The following is a 24,492-nucleotide window of genomic DNA, read 5'->3' on the forward strand; positions in this document are numbered from 1 at the left end:
AAAGCAAAACACAGGAGTTCCACTTTGAATGTAATACCAGTCTTTTGCTGCTTGGTGAGTTCCTATCATTTAGCAGTTCCAGCTGGTGAGAGGAGTCAATAAGGAGTGATAAGGCAACATGTGCTGGCATGGTAGCTGTGAACATAAAGCCAAAAGTCTCAGCAATTCCAGTTTATTATAGTTTGCAAACACAGAACTAATCAAGGCTACTGTGCTCACTTGCTTTCTGAACACGAACCATGCATATACAAGCCATTCTGAAAAATGCAACAGACCTGAAGGACCAACTGCATTCTTCCCCATTAACCAAAAAAAAGTCAATCATTTTTGCCCTGGGGGGGGGGGGGGGGGGGGGAGCAATTATCTTTAACAGTCACCGTGCTTTAAAGGCTCTGTCACCAAATTGAGACAATTTTACCTGTATAAGTTATGTTTATGTTTACAAGCTATCCATACACATAAAACCACTTTTAAAACAGATCCTTTCAGTATTTCACTGCTTTCTGTGCAGTGTTTAATTTTTAGGTGTAGAGTCCATGAAGCTCAAGTGTTTGTGGAAACACAATCTCTTGCCCAAAAGCACATTTGTCATTAATATTTGAGGACTATGTTTATCCCATGGCTAAATGCAGTGGAGATTGTTGTCCAATCATCATCATGGTTAAAGAATGATTCAACGATCACTCCACCTAACCTCTATATATGGACCGGAGTGGGGTGCCATTTTGTCCTTTGCCTCAGATAGAAGTACGACTTGAGTAAGTCCAGGAGGCGAGAGATTGCTTAGGATAGTAGAGTAGAGTAAGGTTGACTTTAAGGCTGAGAAACAGATATATGTCAGGGCACAGTTGAAACAATCTATGTGCCACAGACACAAATGTATTTTGCTTTATGTTTTTCCCTTTCTTTTATGTTTTTCCTTTTCTTTTCTTTTCCCCCCTTTTCTTTTTTTGCTTTATAGATATCTATAAACTGCTGTATTTCTTATGACATATTCTGAAAGAAATAGGGACAGCAGATGGTTTTCTTTGCAATATATCTGAATGAATTCAAACCCAGATTTTTCACCTTTCCTGAGATCAGATATCGCTCCTGGCTGGAATCTCTGCCTGTTCCAAACTAAAATTCAGAATGGTGCCCCCTGGTGTGAAGCAATAAGCAACTCCTATTTTGGCACTCTCAAAAATGTTGCAATGTTGGCATTCCTCAGAAGACTCTGGTTGCAGTGTTGGCACCCAGAGAACAGTTCTTTTATTGCAGTTTGCCTCCATTTTCTTCTCAGTCTGAATTTCATATAACTGTTGAACTCTTTTCCTGCAGGTCCTTATGACTAATTCATAAACCAAAAGTTATCAGGGAGTCGGAATGAGCCGGCTCTTTGGTCGTTCAATTTATCACATCTCTCATGGCAAAGACATCTGATTTTACTGCAGCTTCCTTCGCAGAAAAATACTGAGCATGAATCATTACTCAACAATCTCGTCATCCTTGCCTTCTTGATCCATTATGTAATTATAACATCATTGTTCCATTTGCCTTGGTCTTTCACATTTTAAACACTTAACTAAAATACTTATAACTCCCATTAAAATCATCCCTGAGGTCAAATAAACCCCAGTTCAGTTGAAACCTGAAAGGGATTCACTGCTATTTTGATATTAAGGTGCCATTGTTGGTGGAGATAATGTGGTGTGCAACAGAGGGGACCTGAAAAAGATCATCCAGATCTCTTAAACGCATTATCTTCTGGTGTGCTGCAAGGTCCCTACTCTTGTTTCCTGATAGATGCTGAGCTCTCACAGGACCACCATGTAGAGGTAAATGTAGAACTGTGCTGGTGATGCAGCAGATACATTCAACATCCATTGAGGAATGAGTTGAGGAGGGTGGAGCAGCCAGGCAATGTTTAATGTAGAAACCTTTATTTACAGCTTGAGAAATAGACTTCTGTTTGCACAAGAAGGCAATGCATGAAGAGGAAGAAATATGGAACAGTCTGTCCATTTCTCTTTTACCCACATTTGAAAAAAAATCCTTCAAATTCTTTCCATCTTTTTAAAAATTATTTTTATTAAACCTAAACATAATCATTATTAAACAAAAAAACCCCATACACCATTGACACTCTCTGTCTCTCTCTGTCTCTCTCTGTCTCTCTCTCTCTCTCATACACAGATAAATATACACCACTATTACTCTACTTTCTTATTTATAATAGTACAGCATGCTCATGTCATACACGACTTTCAGCTTATGCTGAAACTGTGCATAGGAAAAGGCAATGATGCATGCGCTTGTTGCACGCACGCCATACCACGCCATGTGCACGAGCCCCATTGTTTTCAATGGGGCTCAAGCATATGTGATATTTTCCTTACATGGGAGGGGGTCAGAACTGGTCCCCCGTCTAAGGGACGGGCCCACTGTATATTTAATTCTTTGCTATGTATCACTTCTGTTTATTTTACAAAAGCTAAAACTGATTCATATCCCCAATGTGATAGTAGGTAATTAAAAAAATCCCAATCTTTTTTTTAAATATTCAAATATTTTTTCTTTGATCAACATGGTCAATTATCAGCAAGTTCAATCAACTACAAGTTTTGTTTTTTTCATCTTGATTATATTTTAAAAGTGAAGCACACAAATGTCCACGCTTGCTAAAGTTGGTGGGTAGATAGAGCTACTGACAACATGGAATAAACTGTGCTGTGAACCTTTAATTGTTAAAGAGCAGTCAGTTTACCAATATGGTGAAATACAGAAGTATTATTATTATTGTTACTACTACTACTACAGCTGCTGCTGCTCTTCCAAAATACAGTGGGACCTTCCCTTATGCGGGGGATCGATTCCAAATCCCCCTGCGTAAGGGGAATTCTGCATATGCTTGTGCCCCATTGCAAACAATGGGGCGCGTGCATGCCATTTGTTTCATTGCAGTGCAACTTCAGCATATACTTGAAGCCGCGCATAGTGTGCCTGTGTATTGCATAGGCGCACTGTATTATAAATACCATAACATACATTCTTCATAAACAAAACAAACACATAAACAACTTTAGTAGATCCGTAAAGATTATCCAATACTATCTTGAAGAATACCTATACTGTTATCTATACTAGTTATTATTATTATTATTAAACTTTATTTCTATAGCGCTGTAATTATACACAGCGCTGTACAAAGTCGGTAAAATTAGGAGTAAATAAAAGCCTGCCCAAGGCGTACAATCTAAGATAATAACAATTAAAAGAGGAATAGATAAAATTACCATATACTAGTCTATCTAAACTTTCTATAGATCTTGCAAACAAAACATGACACAAAAAACAATAACAATAACAAAATATTATTAAAATGTCGACTTTCTACCTTCCTGTATTGACTACTTCTGTAATAACTCTCCATTCTTAATCTGTGTATTTTTATATGAAACTCTACTTAATTGAACTTACAGAAGGCAGAAAGATTCAGCTAGTCTTGAAGAGCTAAGGTCCTAAAGCTGTAGGCCTACCTCACAGCCAGACCAAAAGTGATGATATATCACTTCGAGTTTCATATTTTGCCTGTTTGGGGCATTTGGAGTCTTTTGGAGGAAGAAAAGGCTAAATCTCTTGTGATGGTGGGAGTTCTGCCTGCAAGATCACACTTTTACCGTAACATCCAAAACCACAAGATGCAGATGTGCAGGCTTTTGTGACTATGGCCCTATACAGACCTGTCAGCGCAACTGCTGGGGTCCAACAACCACTGTCAGCAACTCAAACGAGTCCTGGGGTTAAATCAGACCCTTAGAGCAGAGCTGGCAAATTTCCAGAAGCCGAAGCGTGGCTCCAAAGTCCACATTGGGATGACAGCAACTGGATGTCTTCCAGGAACTGCAGCAATGCAGGAACCTCCAGGGACACACAGCAAACCGATGCTATAGCTTCTTTTGATAAACCACCAGAGAAACTAAGTCTCCCAAAGTGCTCTTTATTCACAGTGCTATTATACAAAACTAGATCTCTAAACCTCCAAAACATACCAATCCAACTCCTACTTCAAACCCACACCACACCCTTGCAACTCCTGGACTTATATAGTCTCCAGACCATGTGGTCTCCCAAACCCAGTGAGTTCAGGTGTGTAACCATGTCATGTGTCTCCTGTGCAATCTAGACACGGTTTCATCAGCCATGGCTACGTTCACTTGGGCATTGAAGTGTCCTTGAGCCAATGAGCTTCAGCTGTGCTGATCAACCTTGCCACTCTGCTGAATGCTCATGGCCAAACACACACACATCAAGCATTTCCCTGTGTGCTGTGTTTTAACCCTTCAAATCCCTGACAAGACCAGCAGAAAGTGCCGGCCTATGGGTGGAGTCAGGGCGCAGCGTCCTCATGCTGGGTGCTCTAACTCCACCTCCATGGTGCCATTTTGGCATGCGCCGGTCCAGACAGCACGCGGCATCATGATGAACCTCCACATGATGCAGCACTGAAGGGGCATCATAAAGCCACACTGCCACATCTGATATGAGCATTACAGTCTCTTTTTTAAGGCAGGAATGACTAAATCTGTCAGTTTTGCTTCTTACACATTTAAATTTGCTTAATCTAAAGTTCTTTCTGTCACGTATATGAAGGCATTTCTATAATTTGGAGAGTTAATATTTTTTTTAAAAAAATCTCACTCATCTCTCATATCATTATACATTTGTTACTCTTCAAGATATGCACAAGACTCTTGTTTGCCTTTGCAGCACAAAAATCAGGAAGGGGAGTATTTAACAAGTGCAGACAGTAATATTTACTTTATGTTAAAAACTTTATATTGGTCCATATTTATGGCAGCCCCCACAAGAGTGCTCTAAAATCATATGGGGGCAGTCATGAGATTAGCAGCCAGGCACCATTTCTATGGAGGTGAGGACTTGGAGAGATGCATGTTACAGTAGCAATTTGCAAAATTACAGGATCTTAAAAGAAAGAGAAGACTGCTATGATTGCAAATGGAGTACTTTGAATAAAAAAAAGAGTAAAAATAAGTATTTTCTTTACAAGAACTAAGTAGTAAGAAAAGCTCTTTGCTTTAGAACAGAAGGGTGAATCAGAAGAGCTGGTCTAGCTAAACTGGAAACAAGGAATTTCTTACTTCACAAAGCAACGTCTTTTGCAGCTTCTCAACTAAAGTAGATGAGCTTGACTTATCTCCAAATATTGTGTAAAACATAAGCTTGTCCTTTTTGTATTCTTCATCATTTGGGAGTTTTGTTCTTTGCTTTTGTTCAACTGCCAAATGAGAATGAAAACTAACTTCTAAGAAGTTCAAAAACAAACAAACAGTGACCTAAAGCCTCATAATAGCAAGCTTTGGGAGAGTGATTTTGTGTGTGTCAGGAGCTATAATTGTAAAATGTATGGTACAGTCTCCCGTACCCAGAATTCAAATATCCAGAATTGTTCATATGGGTGGCTGAGACAGTGACACCTTTGCTTTTTGATGGTTCAATGTACCCCGACTTTGTTTCACACACAAAATTCTTTAAAAAATATTTTGTATCAAATTGCCTTCAGGTTACATGTACAAAGTGTGTAAGAAACATAAATGAATTTCATATTTCAACCTCGGTCCCATCTCTCAGATAGCTCATTATTCATATGTAAATATTCCAAATCCAAAAAACCCCTCTGAAAACCAAAACACTATCTATGCAGCCTCATCACCCTTTACTGTTTTCAAGAAATTATGGTATGACATTAATGGAGGTCCTATTGGCACATGCATGACACTGAACTCAGTTTGCATGCTATTGTTCATGTTATTTAATCATAATTGTTTGAAGCCTTTCATTACAATGGAGAACTGTGTACAAATAATGAAGCTAAATAGCACTTTCCTTGCTGGTGATGGGAGACTACTGAGGGGACTCTAATGACCAATTTTTTTCTGATCGTACCATTTTTATCCTGCCTTTCTCCCAGTGAGCTGAAAGCAGTGTACATGGCTCACCTTCATACCAGGGATGTAAATCTTTAATTTTCTCCCTGCTGTGGGAGGAAATGAATGCTTCTGTGCTGCATTCTTCCCATATGTGTACATCCTGAAGTGTTATAGTTTATTCTGCATAGAAATACAATTCTACACACACACATATGGGATAGTTTCTTCACAGAAAGTGCATTTTGTATGCAGGAAACAGTGGCTGGTATCCTGATCAGTATTTCCAATGTTGTAAGCTGGATTTATGACCTCATTTTTTGGAATTTTTCATTTAAGGTTCTTGCACTACTGCAATTCTGAAAGTGCTCCCCAACTCTACCTTTGCAGTAGCACAGCTCTCTCACCTCAACAGAAGGATTTCTGAGGCACTGGAGAGCATGACAGTGTGCAATGATACCTCCAGACTTCTCCCAAGGTGAAAAGCTATGTGACAGGCAGCAAAAGGGACCCCTGTGTGATTTTGTTACAACTGCCTGCCTCAAAGTGCTGTGCTGCCAGAAGAGGTCTGGAGGTGTCATTGCATATTGCCCTGTTCTCTAGACCTTGTAGTTCCTTCTGTTGGGGGATATATGTTGCTGAAAAGGTAAGGGTTTGGGGATAGATGGAGCTCCATCACCATTGCTCTGTTTTCTGATGCTGCATCTTGGCCAGTATTTTCTATCCACGCAACATATTTTCCATTTGTATTACTACACCAAACAATCCCCCCCGAATACTTTGGAATGTTTAAATACCAGGAGAAAACTGCATAAGGGTTTGTATTATTCTTTCCACATGTTAGAAACCCATTTTGGGGAGGAACAAATATTAGTGACTATTCTTTTAATCTCTAAGCTGCATTACACTTTTTCTTCACACTGGTGAGATAGCCCAGGCTGAAAGAGAGCAAGTAGCCCAAAGACACCTCACCCAGTAAGCTTCATAGAACTGGATCTCCCATTTGGATAGTCTAACTATACAACATGCCAACTGTAAGATAGGGTTTTAACTATCAGAATAATATCAGTGAACAGATCTTGTGCTTAAAAGATGCAAAAAAGCCATCAAAAATGTTTATGTCATTATATTATTCTCAATGCCTCTGTACATCAATGATTTCTCATTTAAGAACATCACACTTTCAGATACACAGGCATTAGAGGCCTATTCCCTGAACTCAATCCACTTTCTTCTTTCAGTTCTATTCTTAGCAACATCCTTCAAGTTACTGTCACTTCCATTTTTTCCAATTCATCTTCTGCTCTCTTCATCTTTTTTTCCAATACGGCATTCTTCTTGCCCTAATTCCTTTTGCTATTCACTTTGTTTCATGACTTCCCCCCTCCTTATCCACATCTCATTATATGTCATGTTCATGGGGTCTTCTGATTTTTTAAAAATATCTACAGAAGACAAAAAATTGTGTGCAGTCAGCTCCCCCGGCTAGCAAGAACTGAAGATAGAAGCAAATTTTCTTTCTCATCCTATGTTGTAAAGAGGAATCAGGAGCTCTTTGCTGAGAACATATAATTTGAGTCACTTGTTTCCTCAGCCATATAGTGTGGTCTGTATGGTATGATTCCATGCTGCTCTGGTTTGGAGAAGCCACAAATGCCAGCAAGTGGACCTTTTTTTCCTCATATCAGTGTCATTGCATGAGGCTAGTTGACATTTCTCCTATAAGTAAGGTTCCTGCATAGGTAAACCTGCTGTAGGAATGTCAACAAGCTTCTACTCAGATAGAAAAAAATAAAAGGTGTGGTACAGTGGTTAGATGTCGACTAAGGGTTGAGAGATCAGGGCCTGTTACGACACGCCAAAATAAAGCTGCTCGAGTCACAGTGGAGGTATGGTGTTTCAATGATGCATGCGTCTTAAGAGTCCAGAAGTCACACCAAGCCCATGCTCCAGCCCTAAGGACTGGAGCGTGGCTTTGTGCCGACTTCTGGGAACTCGTTTAGGACATGCATCATTGAAACACCATACCTCCACTGTGACTCGAAGCAGCTTTATTTTGGTTGTCTGTAACAGGCCCTAGTTTCTTCTCCCAAGTGAGCTGTGACACTCACAGGGTGACTTCAGACCAGTCATTCTTTTTCAGCTTGACCTTGCTTAAAGAGTTATTATGATAGGAGGAGGAGAGCCAGGTATGCTACATTGAGCTCACTGGAGAAAATGCAACAAATAAATAAATAAAAGAAATCAATGCTCTAAGAATGTAAACTGCAAGTAGAATTCCAACTGACCATCCATATTTGGGGGTCTAACACTTTTTACGGTCTTTCTGTTCTATGTTCTGTCCACACAGTGAGAAGACATACCCACGTGCAATGTGCCCTCTCATTCAAAATCAAGGCATTATTAATTGACAGGAGGGTTAGTTTGTACTTTGCATCTGTATTTTTTTTTGTTACCTTTGCTTGTAATCCGCCTTGTTTCTGCAAGGAAAAGGCAGAATTTATTATTATTATTATTATTATTATTATTATTATTATTATCCATTCCTTTACCCAACTATAAGGCCACTACAGCTCACAGCTCAAGACATTTGAAGCTGATATTTTTCAGGCATTTCCTGTATGTCTGTGTCTCTGTGCCTATGTGTAATCTATGTATTCTGCACCTTGTGGTAATGGTAAGGTGGGTGGTAGTCATTAAACTTTTGCAGACTTTGGCAACCAATATGTTTAGTAGCTCTGTAAAGAACCCTATAATAGAGGTACTCAAACATTTTAACCTTGGGACACCCTTTTACATCTACGTGTGCACATCGTGGCTCCCCTTTAGGTAATATATGAATAAATATACATATATATTTATTTAGAATATGTATTTTAATTTGAACATTCGTGTATATTAATATTTTAACATTTGATAAAGAAATAACATGGCTCAAATTCGAAATGTTTTATTTAAGTAAATTCAATATTTAACACAACAGGGAGGGTTTATAAAAGGAACTCTGTTATGTCTACACTTTTTCCCTCCCACACCATCCTAACTACTGTGTTGCAAGTAGTTTTGTTATTTGAACAGTAAGATGCTATTTTCATGTTTTCCCCTTATCAAACCAATAAGTGAGCAGGCAACTATAGGGTTGAGAGCAGTGTACAAGGAGAAGGGGATGAGGAGAAGCTGCTAGGTGAAGAAAAAGAAGAAGGAATAACCCTTTTATAGTGGCAGTTGTTCCCATATCTCCCTTCTTATTATTCTTTTCAGTTGAGAAACCCATAAAAGGAGGCAACAATAGCAGTAGCAGCAAAGCTCCCCTCCCTATTCCACCAACCTGCTTGTCGTCCTCCTTGTGTCCCCACATATTCCTTAATATTGTGTAATAAAATGAAATGAGGAATGATGATACATGATAATTAGAATGAGAGATGCTGATTGATGGAAACCAAATCACTTACAACTTATAACCATCATTGACTGTCATCAAAATCTAGGAATCAGTGCGATATCATCAGGTAACATGGCATGTGTCAATTTTTGTAATTGTGCTGTCATAATGTTATCTACAGTGACATATTTCAGAAGTTTTGGCAGTGTAGAATGGTTACTAAAACATCTCTTCACTACTGGAACCACAGTTGTTTCCTTTCCACAGAGGCACTACAGCCAAAGGTTTGCTTGGCTTTCAAACTGTCTGTGAGGTTTTGTCTGGAGTGTTGTTTTTTGCTGTCTTGCTGTTGCTACTTAAGGTTTTTTATTTATATTTTTGTTGCTACTTTATTGTCTTAATATGCCTTGAAGATTTCTTTTGCTATGCCTTTGTCTGTTAATCAAACGCAAGATATACAGAATAAATAATAACTAAATAGCACTCTAGCCCTTCATACTTCTTCTCCTTCCAGTCGTTTGTTTCTCATTTCCACCCAATCTTTTTCCTAATTCATAATTGTCACAAAGAGCTTTTTGCCTATGCCTTGAGGTTACCTTTTTACCTCATCAATGACACCTGCCTGGCATCCACCCTTTATACACTTTTCCTAAATGTACAAGAGCTAGGGTCTTCTTCTTATGAGATTTATATCTTTGGTAGTGTTTTTCGTATGCCTATATGGTTGTAAACTCACTCAGGCAGAGGCTTCTGTTGTAACAAACAAACCTTAGGAGTTTATTGCACAGCTGCTTGGGACAGGATCAGGGCGTGATGAAAGGGAATAGGATGGGAACAGAATGGGGGGTATCACCCATTTTATCACATGCCGGAATGCCAACACTGCCGGAACTTCCCATTCTGTTCCTGATCCATCCCAGAGGAGGCAATTTTCAGGAACTGTTCAAAAGTGTTCCTGAAAACTGCCTCCTCTGGGATGGATCAGAAATGGAATGGGAACGTCCCTTCTGGCCATCTTTTCCTCTACCGTTACTTGTCTTCTGTGCCACATCCTATTTTCCTCACACTTTACCTCTTCAAGATTCCAATGATTCTTCCTTTAAAAAAAAAATCATAAGGGCATCTATATAGCCTGTTTGTCTCTACCAGGGGTGGAAAACCTCAAGGAGCCTCAACTCATTGAAAAGTTGAGTTGAGCCAGATCCAATGATGGATGAAGCCAAATTCCAAACTGGGAATAATTTCCAGCACTGAGCAGGGACGTAGCTGGGGGGGGGGGTCTTGAGGTCTGGACCCCCCTTCCATTAGAAAAATGAATGGTGCGTGCTGCTGCGCCACCGCGTCCAAGCCCCATTATAATGGTGGCACTTAGTCTGGCCCCCCCCCCCTTCCTAAAATCCTGGCTACGTCCCTGCACTGAGGCATGATTGTCCATCCATTATGAGTCGACAGTATATATCATGTTTGCTTTGAGTGTTCTGCAACATGGAACTTAAGAGTTACAAGCATTGTTCTGTTGTAGAAATGTTTATAAAGGACTGTCCTAGAATCAAGCCAGCAAGCCCTCTGAACAAGAGACAAGGACTAGCCTATATAAAACTACTGTAAACAAGAACAAAAGTCGTGATGTAATTCAGCATGGCTTGCTTTTCCAACTAGAAAAATATTAGAAGCCATCCCTGACTTTATGGGAATGTGGCCAACCCAGCCAGACAGTAAACAATTTCAATACTTGGAACAGCAACACAGGTTTCAAGTAATGACTGTTGAGAGGAAGTACCATATACTTCCTCGCAACAGAATGCCAGGGCTGGGATCCAGCCCAAGTGTGTTGTGGGCCACTAGTTTCTAGTACTTTAGGGATTTCAGCCCATAATATTAATAGATAAGAGAATGGCAGCCACAATAATAAAAGCCAACTGATTTCCTTAGAGGCAGGGCAAACTGATAGACTGCATCCATTAGGCTGTTTCCTATGCTGTTTGCCTGCCAAAAGAGAGTGAGAAACTTACTCTAACTGAAATGTTGGTTAGCAGATACTGTCACAATACTCTCTGAGCAGAGAAACAATATTATTTGTGTTAAATTATTATTGTTTTTCCCCCACTGGAAAACCAGACAGTGAAACAGGCATTATGAACATAAACTAAGCACATAACAATATACATATAACTGGACAAAAACACAAACAAATTACACAAAAGCCCACCCTGGCCCCCATCACCCACTTAAAATGACTTGCTGCACTTCACTGAATACAGTAAATTAATTTAGATTTACTATTCCTCTGAAAAGACAGAGAATATCATTTCAAACAATGATAATAGCTATTCTGGATTAATGCAAGGCGCTGGAAAGCCTGAAAACCTTCCAGATAATGCAATATATGTTAATACCTGCATGTGACACACCAATGCCCTCGACAGATTTGATATGAGTTGCAATGCCTCACTATTGTGCTGATGTTCCTTACCATTGAGATGAATTACCAGTGCTATGTTGCTTATAAATGTTTCTTCAAGGGGGGAGATAGTATGCACAATAGGTTCTGCATGTCTTATAAGAAGACATATGGCTATACTATGGAATGTCTATATAAGCAATATGCCTAGGTTAGAAATCTCTCTGTTTAGGCTGGAAACGTTCCGTGTGCTTTGATGAGCCTCCACAAGGATTGTCCATAACCTAACTGTTGTACATAATAAATATATAAAAGAGATAAAGTATCATTTTTATACACTCCCCTTATAGCAATTCCCTAAAGAGATTCTTAAGGGGAATATTGATGCTGGTCTGTCTACTAGACAATGCTGTTGTTTGCAACCTTGAAAGTGCCAGTCTCCAAAATGGTAAATTCTAAGGAACTCTGTGTAGATACAGACTGAGGCAAAGAACCTTCAATCCCTCAACAAAGAGATAGAAATGGTGGAATCACATCTGTTTAAACAAGATTATATAGCATACTACATACACCACCATATTTCTTTCTGCCACATGAAAGCAAGCAAGGGGTCTAGATTTCCTTCTCAAACTCTACAGGATAGAATGTTAGATTATAGTGAAGCTGAAGGCTTTCATGGCCAGCATCCATAGTTTTTTGTGGGTTTTTCAGGCTATGTGGCCATGTTCCAGAAGAGTTTATTCCTGATGTTTCGCCACCATCTGCAGATGGCAGCCACAGATGCTGGTGAAACGTCAGGAATAAACTCTTCTAGAACATGGCCACATAGCCTGAAAAACCCACATAAACTATTAGATTATAGTGATAGAGACTTTTCCCACTCATCAGCCTCTGGCATAAAGGCAATCCATTCCTCCCAGTTTCTCCTGCGACACAGAAGCCTTCAGAGCAGAATAATATGCATGCTATTTTTGACCCAAACCATGGTAATCAATTAAATGGATCATTAACATCTGTTCCAGTATAAATTGCAGGGCTAGTGGCACCTGTTCAGATTGGGACTATAGAGAGAGTCGAATTACTGGACCCTGCCCCACTCACAGGTCCAGTCCAGGTTGGGGCCATGTGCTTACAACAGAGCAGTAGTCCCCAAACTGTAATCTTTAAGGGAATTTGGATTTCAGCTCCCAGAGTCCAAGACTATTGGCCAACATGCCTGAGGCTTCTGGGAGCAGATGTCCAAAATCTCTTAAAGGGCACAGTTTGGGGACCTTTTGCTGTAGAGCAAAACAGGAAGGAAGCTGTAGTGATTAGCTTGGTTTTAACATAATATTTGCTATATTCTTGGCTACTAGTTTAGCAACTAGTTGCTGAACAAAACACATTTTCAAATAAGTCATACATAATATTTTCAAAGGTTGGCCCACAATTATATCCTGTCATTCAACTGGTTAACAAAACCGAGGCAGATGGCTATAGATTAACACTAACATGTCTTTATTGCCATGCAGTTAGTGCCAGCTGTACTTGCCAGCAAGTCATGAAGATTAATTTTATTTCTGCCTCATAGTCACATGACACCTAGTGACCTAACTATGAATTGCAAGATATAATTGATGAGGAATGGCTTCAGCAGAATGGAGAGGGAATAAAGAAAGAGATGGGTGGGAAACTCTGTGTCTCTATGTGCAGCTGGTGTGTGTCCATTTATGAAGCTTACATAATACATAATGAAGAATTAAGCCATATATTTGAAAAATATACATATAACTATTACACATGGATCAGTCAGCTTACTCTGTCTCAGTCAACAGCATAAGAATAGAAGAAATGCTCTGGAAACTGAACCAGCATCCTCTTCCTGACAGTGGCCAGACAGATCCTTTGAGAAAGCCCATCAAAGTGACACCTTTCTCCCATGGCTTGAATGCAGTTCACTGTAAACTTGGCAATCATGATTAATACCTGTTCATAGAGGTATCTTCCATCAATTTAATAGAAATGCAATACTGTATCCGTCAATGGAAAAATTCCACCTTCTCCGTTTTAGAAATTCCACTTTCACAGGGCAAGGCAACTTCAGGAGGTCCAGAAAGTATTTGTACCAATCACTGGATCTCAGCATATCAGCCTTGGCATTCACTACACACATTTACACAAACACACAGAGAGGGAAAACATTGGCATAAAAATGGCCAGTCACATACATAGACAAGCCTTCAAGGGACATGATCTGTCACGTAAATACTATTTTGGATCTCCATAGGCCTATTTTATGCCCCAAAGAGACTTTTAGAACAGGAAACAGATTTCAGAGGGGGGGCATGTGCTTGAGACTCTGGTGGATACATCTAGCCTGCAAACTGCACTAGTGATATTTTTTTTCCTACTCACTTCCACAGACATTTGCAATACTTGAATATCTACTCTGAAATTTGCACTGGGTAGAGAATAGTTGGAGAAGGAAGACTCACTTCCCTTAGCTCTGGTGAATGATGTGATTCTGATAATGGAATGACCCAACTAGATGCAATTCAAGGTTTTTACATTCCTATTAAAGTAATCAAACCCAGTGAACATCATTCTACAAATTCAGAAAATATGTGTTTTAATTTTCATAGTAAATTTGCAATACCCTAATTGAAAGAAATTTCCTGCTAATTTAATACTTTAATGCTGCTTTCAAATTTTGGTGGGATAGCCATGACAAGATGTACAACCCATGAAGGATTCCAGGCAGAGGGGGATAAAAACCAATATTTTGCGCAATCATTTACAGCCTTACTGAATGGCACTTCCAGGTATATTGAATTTAAAACTTCCATGTGCAAGACTAGTGCACTATCACTAGCCTTGACCATTAAATGCACTGTGTACTCTGCACCATAGTTATTTGGGCTTTTAAACTGAATGACAGCAGATAAACAAGCAAATCCGTATCTCTAGCTCTCTTTCCCTACAAAGGAAGTGTTTATGCCTACTACAAATAAATCATTCTTTAAAAGACATTAAACTTGACCCCATAGTACCAAGTGGGTTTGATTCAAACATAAAGCATTTTTCAGAGCTGAAAGCCTATCCCAAAGATTCCCACAATATGCACAGAGACAAAGATGGTGGTTCATTTCACTTGTCTGGTTTATCAAAATAACTTGCCTGCTTTTTCTCAGGTGTATTGTGGTGATTGTAGAACATCCATGAGGTTTTTTTCATTACATAAGCAGTTGTGGCATTAGCAGTGTGGCATAATGGTAGGTAATGTGGATTGGAAAGCATCTGATGACAATTTAATATTTGCAATGTAATGAATAATTCAGCCTGTGGATCCTGAATATCACCCTTCTTGCCACATTATTAAAACTATATGGCAAAGACTATTGTTATAAGATCACAGCAGACTACTTGACAAAATAAAAGCTGACATCACAGGCCAACACCTTTTATAATAACATTACGTAGTTTGCAATCTCTTTGAAGAGAATTTGTTAAACGAAACCAGAGTTTTATGCAGTCAGACCTAATCCCTTGCCTAGCTCTCCAAAGTATGGTATATTGCTTCAGCACTCACCTTATTTGTTATAGCTTCCTGAGACAATATTTGCCTTTTATATGAAAAATATTTTGTGTAATTCCATAAAACTGGCTGTCTATAGAGAGAACAAGAGCATAATATATTGTAATAGGCTATAATACTGCAAACAGATAGAAAGAGAGATAGGGCTTAGCATGGAAAAGTTACCCTTCAGAGTCAACTAAAAACCCCATGCTGTCCAGGGGATTCTTGGGCTTATATTCCTAGATAGTACCCTCTCTGAGCTCTGCTAGGCTTGTCTTGTTTCCATTTCCTCAATTACAGTCTTAATTAAAATGTGAGAAAATAAACTTTGGCCTGTTACAGACTGCCCAAATAAAGCTGCTTTGGGTCTCTTTGGAGGTATGCTATTTAAATGATGCATGGGTCCTAAGAGTCCGGAGGTCGCGCCAAAGCCACACTCCATTCCTAAGCACTGGAGTGCAGCTTTGGTGCAGCTTCTGGATTCTTAGGGTGCATGCATCATTTAAACAGCATACCTCCAAAGAGACCCAAAGCAGCTTTATTTGGGCAGTCTGTAACAGGCCTTTGTATGCCTAAATGTGATGTCTTCTGATGTCACTACTTTTTGGCACAATGTGGATTACACTCACTGATATAAGATTCCTCTGATTCATTTTACATCTAGCTTCACACAAATCTTCAGTGCAATCAGGTGTGCTTCATGGGAGGGATCATTTAATCTGTTTTATACATTGAAAGAATTTGGGAAGGGGGCGTGATATCTGACACAAGACCCATTGAAACTGACCATTCAGTGCCTACATTAAGGGAATCTACACATGCACAGATATGTAGAACTCCACATATGAAGGAGAATCCTGGTTGGTCAAGGATTCTCCCATCATGTGGAAGAGTTCTACACATGAACAGTGATGTGTCCATGTTGCATTTTGACACTGTAACTGTCTGTTTCTGCCACCAGAAAGTGTTGTCTGTGATCCAAATCATACTCCAGAAATAATCCAATTTGGGACCGCTTTAACTGCCCTGACTCAGTGTGAAGAAATTCTGTGAACTGTAGTTTCTTGAGACATTTAGCCTTCCCTGTCAGAGAGCTCTGGTGCCACAATAAACTACATTCTCCAGGATTCCCTAGCAATGAGCCTGGCCAGGTAAAGCAGTCTCACATTGAATTATTTCTGCGGTTTGTTTGGAACCTATAGCTACTTGGCAGATCTGGCCCTGATTTTATCTATTTAAAATGCTTAACTAATTTAAGCATGTTATTGTTATCCGCACTACCATTCATAGATAGCCATTTTTGTCTTCAATCATTTTGAAGCCCAACTGAAGAGATGGGGTGGATTTTAAAATTATGTCTGATATATGGGTTTCTATTTTTGGTAACTAAATCTAGATTAGGTAGTAGTGTGGGTGTGTTCGTGTGGGAGAAAGTTGTACTGGTTTTGTTTTTTAAAGCGAGCAGTTGTGTAATAATCTTTAAGATGTTTTTTAAAATAAGTAATGGCAATTCAATCATTTCATGTGGATTATGCATATAAATATGTATATTTCTTCATAAGTGCATTACTTTGTGTGATTTTCCATTTATGTTTCTTAAAACTCGCTTTAATCTTAATAATACTATTTTGCCTTTCATTTTTCCATGAATAAACCTTTTTTTTAAATGTTTAAACCTTGAGTATTTTCAAATAAGAAAAGGAACAGTTGTATTAATATTCATTCTTGTTGAACAGATTTAAACTTACCAATATAGGATGTAATGCTCTTACTGAGATGCAAACCATAGCTTGCTTTGTTGACAGGACATTTTTCCCTAAGGATATACCTGTAGGTTTAACAAATGAAATTATTTAAATATTTTTGTATGGCTTTGAGGATAGAACTAAAAGCAATTTACCATAGGCCCATAAATGACTCCCATTAATTATTCCTTTTCCTTGATTTGCATAATGTCTTGAATCTATAGAAGGGAGACTTTTTCTATCAGAGTCGTGTCTTCTGATAAAATATCTCACATATGCATAGATTCCAAACTTTTTTTTTAAATGTAAGCATAGTTTGAATAAACCCAACCTGGTGAGGGCAGCTGTTGTGCATGCCAATATTAATGCAAGGACAATATTAATCAGGGCTTCATTGAGATTGCTAGATAGGCATCTAAAAAAGAGAGATCTATGCAGCCGTAACAGGGCCACTAATTGCAATACAATGGGCTCTAGGTATCCTTGGGGTTTGGTTCCAGGACCCCCAAGGGATAACAAAATCCATGGATGCTCCAATCCCATTAAATACAATGGAATAGTAAAATGGCATCCCTTTATAAAATAGCAAAATCAAGGTTTGCTTTTTGAAAATTATTTTTTTAAATATATACTTTCACGCTTTGGATGGTTGAATCCGTGGTTAAGGAATCCATGGATACAGAGGGCTGACTGTACAACAAAGTTAAATTAGGCCTGGATTAGAAATAGATAAGAATTTCATTCTGCTCATTTCAGAATTTGCTTCAGTTCACAGACTGCTTGATAAATTAAATGAGAGGAAATTGAGATTTAAAATTATTTATTGTAAAGAAAAAAATGAAAATGACAGATTTATCCATTCTGACAGGGGCGTCTCTGAGCATCTAGCTCCTGCATGTTTAAATTCCCATGTATTCAGCCATTCTGGTGGGTTTGAAATAGGGCTGCAACCTCTTTTTTCTTCTTTTAATGAATTCTTCTCCCTTAGTCATGTGACAAATGGAGCACTCTTCATGGTGGGAAGTGAGTATTTTGTTTGGTGTGTTTCTTCAAATTGCACATTTCTTCAAAACTTGAATGAAAAGAAGTGTAAAACATGGAAGTGAAACAGACTGATTCATCTATCTGCAGCTGATATCATGGCTGTAGGATTGCATCCCATGCTGTTCATCTGCTAGCAGAGCATAAATCACTCATAGAATGCATTTTCTCTCTATGTGCTACCATCCTTGTCACAAATCTGCTCTAGAAAGTTGGAAATTCGTACAGAATATATGTGGGAATGTATGGGGCTGTAGGTGTGAACAAAGGAAGGAAATGTCCTGCACACACATACAAGTCAGCTCATGTGTCACTGGGTAAATCCCTCAATAGTTATGCTTTGTTTTTCTTTGATTTTTCCAGAAGAATACAAACCAAACAAAATATATGCCTACCAAAGTAGTATGTACATTAAGATACCAACCAACAACATCAATGGAGTAATGTACAACTATTATGACAGTATGCAAATACTGAAATCTATTTAGGACCTAAAATTTGCATTACCATATGTTACTTAATGCCTGTTGGCAACTAAGAGAACAAGAAATAATTCCTCAAGTAAATGTTGAAAATAGTGACTTCCTTTTCTTTAATCCTGTCAGCATGACAGCTTTTTAGAAATAGCACCATAAATATTATTATTATTGATGGTGGTGGTGATGACGTCAATGATGACAACAACATCAACAATATCACTTTCTCCCCAGTTTGGGAGTCAAGGCAGCTTACAACAGTTAAAAGAGACATAGCTAAAAAACCCTATACAAAAGTTAAAATTAAATTAAATTAACCACAAAATTAAAACCAGTTTAAAAACATATCAATCTAAAATATCATGTAAACAAAATAAAGACAATACAACATAATTCTGCAAAACCCAGTTCCCTTGAGTAGTTAATCTTCAAAGAGCTGCTGAAATAACACAAAAGTCTTAACCTGCTTGTGGAATGATAGCATGGGGGAGCAGTTTAACCTCACTCAGAAGGGCATTACAGAGTGTAAGTGCAGCCATAGAGAAGGATCTCTTCCATGTTCCCACCAGAGGTATCTACAAAGGTGGCGGGTCAGAGAGAAGGCCTGCTCCAGAGATTCATATGTGAGAATACAAGCCTTTACATGGGGCCTTACCTTATCTCATAACTAGCACTTAGAATATCAATACCTTCCAGTATCTACTGCAGTAAAACCAGCTTGTTTTGTGTGTGTGTTTTAAACTACATTTGTTTTATTATATTCTTTGTCTCTTTGTAAGCTAACCTGAGTCCCCACCAGGGAGAAAGGCATGATATAAATAAAAAAACAGATGGATGAATCAGTAGATTGGAAAGAGTTCCATTCAGTGTTTCACTTTCTAGGACACAAAGCAGAGCCTTTTCTGCAGGGGTTTCGAAATTTTGAAACAAGATTCCCAAAGAAATGGGCAATTGTTTCCTTACTGAAAATTTAGAGGTTCTACAAAGCTTTTTTTTTTCCTGGAAGAACTTGTTGAATGAGTTTCTGGTATGGTTTTGAGATGTTTGCCTGCCACTTACTTTTATAAGGTTTGTTGTTTCTATAACTCCCATTTCATATATTGCTAAACTATTTTTAGAGTTTAGCCATAGAAGCCCATGGCCAATAACATGTGTGAAAATCACCCCAGGGTTGTTGATTTTTACCAAAATGGTATGACATCACCTTGGTGAAACAGAAATAGAACTGTGTGTATGTTTAAGGAACTGCACAAACAGCTTTCTTCTTAACCCATCCTCCCTAGATTAGAAAACTAAAAATAGGTAGATTATATGCACATACTGTATATACTCATGTAAGTCTAGAAATTTTAGTCAAAAAATTGACCCCTAACATCTGGGTCAACTTATCCACAGGTCAATGTAACTATTGTACTTTAACTCTTACAAAAAAAAGTAACCATCCCCTGGTGAAAGGTGAGGACTTCATCTCTTCTCAGAGCACCTAATAGTAGCATCAACTCCCTCTACTATCTCATCCAGCCAGCCTTTAGGATGAGCACAAACAGTTGTGCTTGTCAAAAAATGTTAAATTCTTTAGCAACATTTTCCTTTGCTTCATCCTTTACATCCTGTACTGAACATTTTACAGTACATGCTGCTACGTTTTACCCTCTGTTTATCCCCAGTCCATATCAAAATCCACAATTTTGGCCCCCAAACCGGCCCTTGACTTATACATGAGGTTGACTTATAGTCGAGTATATACGGTAAATATCCTCTTCATATCATGTTCCATATTTACACATTGTAAACCCCACATTAACAATGTGAGAACTGAATATCTCATATATTTTCAGCATCCCTGCAATTCTTTGCATTACTGAGAGTCAAAACAGAGTCTGCGGGATCCAAACCCACTTGAACTACAAGCTTGAAATCTCAATATTTTTCCAATTTCCTTTGCTGGAGACCTATTATGAATGGACAAAGCTATCAAGCTCAAGAGTGGGTCTGTAAAGCATACTTGTTTCCTTAACTGTATCTAAAGTCTTTGTTTACCTGTTTCATGTTTTAAATGCCTAGTTGTATAGGGCTAGGACTGTACATTGTGTGCTCATATTACATAACTTTGCAACTGGCTGTCTAATCTCTACCACATACACACACACCACTACACATGGATAAGCCAGAGTTTGGGCTTAGCTCTTTCTAAAGACAAATCAATTGTTCTACCACTGAGACATGTTTTTTCACTGTCAGGTGATAGTGAAGCCCAATTGTGCATGAATTAAGGATCATCTTGGAACTGGAATAGGCAACTGGTGACCATCCAGATGTTCTTGGACTCACTACCATCAGTTCTAGTCAGCATAATCATTGCAACAACTAGAGAACCACACATTGCCCACCCCTACTTTAAAACATGCCCCACCATCCTCTCTAATACACAGGAGGTTCTCTGAAGACTTGTTACCATAGTAGTGTTCCCTGGAGGGTAAAGGAAAGGGAGGCTATAAGAAGGATGAGTCTCTCAATAATGAGATAGTCAATCTGCAATTTATTCCTCACAAAGGATGTATTGTTTGTCCAAAGATCTGGGCGACGTGTGCTTAAGCTGAATGAATCAGATGCTGTTTAGGACAAGATAAGGCTTTGTGTTGAGGTGTAACTCCCAAAGGACTTTTCTTGTGTTCTTTGCACAGGAGTGGGAGATTTCTTTTAAATTAAGGAATGGAGATGAAGAGGAATAGTGAGATGCCACAACAGAGATAGAGTAAAATTCAAGTTAAGGTCTACTAAAGAGCAGGGGATTTACCTGTCTGGAAGTATAACCTAAAACAGAAGATTCATATAGCCCAACACTCTTGTTCAAATAATTGTCTCATGCCTAGTCTAGATGTACAGCTGTTTTCTCCAGGATCAAATGGGAGGAATGGACTTTGAACTTGCCCATCCCTCTCATTCATCCAGATATACCAGCAGACGGTTTGGCCAATAGATAAATTAAATACTGTTGCTGTGGCTGTCCTTGAGGTTTCCATTTCAAAACAAATGGATTTCTCCTAATGGAAGGGTGAGGGAGGTGTTCTTTCTCTTCAAAGCCTCCCACCTCTCCACCCCTGCTTTTTGTTGTCGTTCTTGTTGTTGTGACGACAGTGGATAGTGTTGTGTGATGTATTATGTATGAAGCTTTGCCGCTTTTATTAATTTGTATATAATTTCCCCGAGAGCTGTGCATAGAGGCCTGCTTGCTGTTCTTTTAAATTTTTCAGCAGCGCTCACAACCATCTGCTGAACAGAACACAGGATATTCTGTGGCCTCCTTGAGGGAAGGGAAGGGAAGACAGAGAAAGGAAAGATAAATATTCTGCCATGACCACTCCCAACCGAGAGCAGGGGAAAGAAAAGAAAAGAAACAGCTCTGGATGGAGTGAACCTCAGTGGACTGATGTAGAGAAAATGGAATGTGAACATGAAGGAATAACGAAACAGGATGTTTGTTTAAAGCCATTTTCAGCTGCTCTGACATTACTTTTCACATTATGGGCAAGCATCTCATCACAACACATACACACACACCAGCTGCTATTTCTGGAAGAGATTTCAAACTGTTTTAGCTTATATTGGAATATCTTTAATGCACTATTTCTGTTGCAATTACCCAGCAAAGTTGTTGTTTGTTGTTATTGTGCTGTTTGTTTACTTTTAACCGAAAGCTACCTCTCATTTTTTGCAATTGGTATAAGAAAAGGAGCTATTTCATCTATAAAGGGAGAAGAATCCTGCAGTGTTTATGACCCCACCTTAGCTTGGAGGTTAGACTTGACAGAACTCAGGGTTTGAAGTCCCAAGAATGTGTTATGAGTCTTCAGGTAAAGAGAAAAGTGGTCAAATAGTAGTGAAGGAGAAAATTTCAGTTTTCTATGTGAGATTATTAAAGCCTAGGCAACCATCTTCAACCATTTCCAGATGAGAGCAGGGTGCTTGAGCTCAGCTTTGTTGTTATACCATTCCCACAATACAAGCTAGGCATAAGATGAGGAAATTGGGTTGAAATCTAATGGGTGCTTGCCCTTGGGTCCACTAAGCCATTTGGACCAAGGCAAAGTTCCTGTGTCAAAGACTTACAAGCCTTCTTGGAGAAGACAGCATATCACCAGGGTAAGAAAAATCCCCAAGTGGTGGAAACAAACCTTCCACAAGCCCTAACACAAGCATATTTCCAGGACAATAATATCCACGTATAATGAATGGTTTAGGTTAGTCCACAAAGGATGTGAACTTTAACAGGAATGACAGTGATGGTTGCAGCCATTTTGTGCATTCGGCCATCCGCTCAGCACCTATATGTATTTGTGTGCGAGAGAGAGAGAGAGAGAGAGAGAGAGAGAGAGAGCTGAGCTTAACTGAGCCAAAAGCATTTCCGACCCACCTTCTTACCCTTGCCTGTCACTTATTTCTGACACCACCAAGGCTCACTCTTCTGGTTTTACATGGGCCCATCCTGTACAAGGGTTGCCAGCTCTGAATTATCTTAAGCACTGAGATTTTTTTTAGTCAAAACCTGGGACCTAGGATACAGGCCCTGATGATATTACAAGTATGATGTTAAAATTGAAAGGACAATGACTGGAATGCAGATAGTGGAAAACTTGGTATCTTACAAAACATGATATAGAAAATATATCTGTTCCTATAAGGTGGCATATGCGCAATGAAGAAAGCTTTCTGATCCAGGACTACATTGGAAACTGTCACCCAGAAAACATTTTCTTCAGTCATCCCTGGACTGAGAAACAACCTATCAAAAAGATTCAACAGCTAAATATGCTGTCTGAATTTAAAATAGCATTTAATACCAGTTTCATCCAGGCCTATCCAGATTATTTTAAAATTATGAATTTTAAATTAACTATAGACTGATTGTTTTAATATGTATTGGTTTATACATTCTTTTAAAATGATACTATGTGTTTTAACTGGTTATGTGTTTTAACTGATATTATGTGTTGTATTTTATTCTGTCGCTGTTACCCAATCCATAGGGAAAGGTGACTAAGGAGTTTATCACACTAGCAAGATCCTGTGGGAAAACAGGATTTAAACGCAAAGAAAACCCAAAAATGCCCAAAGTTTTTCACACTACATTGCAGTTAACATGACATAACGCGAAGTTAATCTGCAATTAAAGTGAAGGAAACCAGCAGCTTTTAAAATTCTGTTGAGTTCTGAATTTGAAAAGCTGCTGGTTTCCCCCACTTTAACTGTGGATTAAATTTGCATTATTGCACTTTGCGTTATTTCGCTGTGAAAAACTAACCAAATTTACAAGTCTTCTTTAAATTCAAATGTAGTTTAACTCCCGTTTAACTCCTGTTTGCCCACGAAAACTCGCTAGTGTGATAAAGGCCTAAGAAACAGCAACAACAACAGTAGCAGCAGCAACAACAGCAATAGTCCCTATCCATGCCTCATTTATAAGTCTTCAGTTTGTTCTTCTCAAGAGCCTGCCAGGATTCAGGGCCTGCTAAGTGACAACAGAACCATTTTAAAAAGGCAGGGAAAAGACTGAAAACACAGATGAATGGTTGTAGGTTGGTCGGCCATCACTGAGGAAATTTAATAGTGATGTCATATCCCTATCTGCCAATGGCAGGTGTTTTTAATTTCTCTCCAGGATGTCAATTTTCAGCTAACACGGATGTATATTTTGATGAAAACCATATCAGCTCAAGGGATTATTCTTTCTTATTTCTTTCTCATTTTTTATCACTTCTTCTTTCTCTTTTTAAAAAATGACTGACCGAGTAACTGCAGGCAACATGCTGAGTGCTGAAATTGAGGAGAAATCCCCATTCCCCTCAGGGAATTTATGTGCCGAATATTGCCCAGATGTTCTCTGGCTCATATATTCTTCAAATACCAGGCCACTGTCCTTGATGCTCAGTGATATTTAAGTTTAAGCATTTAATAGCTGGGCAT

The sequence above is a fragment of the Sceloporus undulatus genome, chromosome 3 (assembly GCF_019175285.1).
Source record: "Sceloporus undulatus isolate JIND9_A2432 ecotype Alabama chromosome 3, SceUnd_v1.1, whole genome shotgun sequence".
Classification (NCBI taxonomy): Eukaryota; Metazoa; Chordata; class Lepidosauria; order Squamata; family Phrynosomatidae; genus Sceloporus; species Sceloporus undulatus.